The sequence below is a fragment of the Crocodylus porosus genome, unplaced genomic scaffold (assembly GCF_001723895.1).
Source record: "Crocodylus porosus isolate Cpor-Errol unplaced genomic scaffold, CroPor_comp1, whole genome shotgun sequence".
In the NCBI taxonomy this organism is placed as follows: domain Eukaryota; kingdom Metazoa; phylum Chordata; order Crocodylia; family Crocodylidae; genus Crocodylus; species Crocodylus porosus.
In genome coordinates, this window is record NW_017728886.1 from 258,445,336 (window position 1) to 258,449,133 (window position 3,798).

The window sequence follows — 3,798 nt, forward strand, 5'->3', positions numbered from 1 at the left end:
AGCCCCCAAGGTCTGGAACAGTCTGCCAGCGGAGGTGGTTCAAGCACCTACATTGAACACCTTCAAGGGTAAATTGGATGCTTATCTTGCTGGGATCCTATGAGCCCAGCTGACTTCCTGCCCTTTGGGCAGGGGGCTGGACTCGGTGATCTCCCGAGGTCCCTTCCAGCCCTGATGTCTATGAAATCTATGAAATCATCTGATCAGAGCTAAACTCCTTTCTGAACATCTGTCTCAGCAAATGCCTAGATTTGGCTCTCAACTACCTTCCTTCACTTCCTGGATAGTATAGCTTCCTGGGACCCTGCAGTTCCAGTCGTACATATTCAGACTTGTTCTTTCCTCTTGATTCTGCAAGACGCACCAGAATGTAATTTCCACTTCTTTCTCCATGGCAGGCCTCCATGCAACATGTAAGATAAGCTGTCCATTCCCAAGCTTGTTTGGTTAAGTTTTAGAACCACACAATCATCATACCTTGCAGAAGCATTGTGGATTACAGGATCCTCCTTGGACAAAGAATGTAACTTCTACATTTTGACAAGATCACAAAGCATTGCAACAAGACAACTCATAAATGAAATTATCATTAGATTTTTAAGATTTGCTTTCAAGGGAAATATGCATTCTGTGGGATTCATTTTCAGTCTGATGGTAGAAAAGCAGCTTAGTTCAAGATGGACTCTGATAGTCTTTAGCATTACTTACTTATTTTTTAATGAAAAAAATCATTCAGGAGTTTCTAGTGTCTTCTCATCTATCCCTCAGTATTACGTATCTAAACAAAGAACCCTGGGACCTTCAGGTGAAGCCAGCAGAGAGTTGAAATGCCACAAAGTGGAAAAGCAGATTTTTAGCAGTTTGTCTTCATGTTGTTTTATCAGCAAAACCTAAATAGGAAGACTGGTTATATTGCTTCTGGAGTGAGGGCTAGGAATAATTTACAAACAATTTTCATTCTTTCAGGTATTTTAATTCTCAAAGTTTCTTACATTAATTCTGCAAAACCTTACAGAAGAAACGTATCCTGAAAAGGAAAGATGTGTGGGTTAAGGGAACGAATCATTTTTCACTAAAGGAAGCTGTTAAAATTTTCACCAATTCCAGAAAAGAGGGCAAGACAATGTGGATCTGATCCATATCTTCTTGAACGGAATGTTTCAACAGATATTTGGACCAAGCTTTTAATTTCTGGATGATTAAGCAGCTAATTGGTGACTAGCTGTCTCTGTTCATTGTTTTTCCTATTTACTTTTTATGTTCAGTCTTCAGTGTGTTTTGTTTTCCATCCAAGGGTCATTATTTCAAGTGCATTAAAAAGTGAATATTAGTTGTATGTTAATGCTGCTGTATATTATATTTATAATATTCAATAGTTTTTCTATACTGCATTTATCTTTTAGTATTTAATTTATGAAAGTAAGTAAATGAACATACAATTTAAAAATGATTATAGTATTCCTGACAAATAGAATCAAAGTTATATTTGTATTTGTTACAGAAAATGTTAGCAAACTAAAGAAGCTTGAATATTTAAATTTAGCTTTGAACAACATTGAAAAGATTGAAAATTTGGAAGGTAAGATTTTTTTTTAAATATTAATTTTTGTTTCTTTTTTATATGGGAATACTGGGATGGATAATTAAAGATAAGGAGATCGTAGATTATCAGATATGCCCATTGACAAAGGTAATTAGTTGCTACTTAACATGAGTCTTTCTGTTAGAGACTGTTAGTATAGAAGGTGCATAAAAATGCATATAGAATCTAGCAAAAGTTCATCTGGGGTTGCTATTCTTCCTTTTTAGAGTTTTGTTAAACTACGGTGAATCTTATTCTTCCTTGTATAACCTTTCTCCAACATTGCAACTGTTCTTTGACACCCTTGTTATAGACCATGGGCGTGTCCACATGAGATGCATTAATGCACAATGGCCTAATTTAATGCACATTACAGGAGTGTGTCTACATGTGCGTGCCCTTCCTGTGCATTAAAATGGCTACTCATGCCTAAATTTGATACCTGCAAATTTAGGTATCAAAATTAGGTGCGATTTAGTTATTGCACACTAACGTACGTGCAGATGCGACCCGGCACTAACTTTAGTGCTGGGTTTGCCCAGCCACTTGGGGGCTGGCCTGAGCCCAGCCCCAGGGCTCCTGGCTGGCCACCTCTCCTGCTGCAGGGCAGGGCTGTTCTGGCAGCCCCTAGCTGCAGGGTATAAAAGTGTGCAGCCATTTTGTGCCTTGAGGAACACACACCAGGAGCCTGTACAAGCCTGTTGTCATGTACAGGAGCCCAGCAGGCCCTGTGTGTCTCCCTGGACAGGCCACAAGCTGCCTTTGCCTGCCTTGTCCTCCTCCTCCAGAGCTGCTGCTTGTCCATAGGCAAGTGTTGCAAAGGGCTGCAGCTTGCTGCACTCCTTGCCCAGCCCTGAGATCCCTCCAGGGCTACTGCCTGGCTGTCTCTGGCAACAGGGCCAGCACCTGCTCCTTGCTGCTGCTCACCCCGAGTGTCTCTTTGCAGGTGCTGTGGTGAAGTGCCTCTGCCATGTGGCTCTCAGTCCCTGGCCATGCCCATGTCCTGCATGCTGTTGGCAGCAGTCCAGGGACAGCCATGCAGGGCCCCAGAGACCCTGTCATCCTCATCCTCCTCCCCATTGAGTCCCAGCCCTGCCTGCTTGCGCACGCCCGTCCTGACTGCCCCCAGCTGGACCTGGGAGGAGGTGTGCAACCTCGTGGTGCTCTGGGGCTGTGCCGATGGGCACTCCTGCTCACTGCAGCACTGCCACCTAAAAGTCAAGGCCTTGCAGGCACAGTGGATGGCTGTGACCGACTTCAGTCATTGGTCCAGTCATGCCCAAAAAGCCATGGCCTTTATGCAGGAGCTGACCTGCATTTTGGTGCCGTGGGAGCCAGGCCATACCCCTGTGAGTGGTATCAGCAGGGGCAGCCTGCCTGAGCCCCCACCCTGCCCTGATGCCTTCCAACACCCTGCTCCACCCTCCTCCCTGTCTGTTGCATCCACTGGCAGCTTGGGGAGCCCTGCCCAGCAACTGCCTTGCCCTTGGCGCAGCCCCACACCCCATCATGAGGACTGGCCACCAATGATACTGGCAGCCACTAGCAGTGCCAGCTCCTCCCTGGTGGGGGGACCTTGGCCGGGTGCTGGCCCATCGTACACCACGGGCCATGGACACTGGGTGCAGCTAGTCACCCTTGCTAACAGGGAGGCCTATGCCAAGCTGCCAGCTTCACCAGCCCTGGACATATGGTAAGTCTCTGCACTGGGGGAGGGCCCTCCCAGTCCCTGTTCCTGATCCTGGCCCCAGTCACAGCCTCTGCCCCTGTTCCTGGCCCCTGCCCCCTCTCCCTCCCTGTCCCAACTGCATTCCCTTGGCCCTGGGTTCCCCACCCCACACAGCACACAGACAAGCGGAACGCAGTTCAAAACTATTCAGCAGCCTGTGTCCCGGCAGCCAGGCAAGCACAGTCCTTTCACACTGAGGAAGGAATTGATGCCAGTGGCACTGTCCTTCTCAGCAGCAGGGGGCAGGGATGTGTAGCACTGCCACAGGTAGTCCTTCAGGCAGCAGCAGAGACTGCAGGGCAGCCCAGGCTTGCCCCCTCTGCTGTCATAGCTCAGGGTCCCAAACCAGGAGCACAGGTGTGCCTGGGGCACAAGGAGGAGCAGCAGCAGCAGGGCATAGTGGCTTGGGCACCCCTCTACCTGCACAGACAGCTCATCGTGCACTGCCCAAGGCATGGGCAGCAGGGACACACTTGGGGCACAGCAG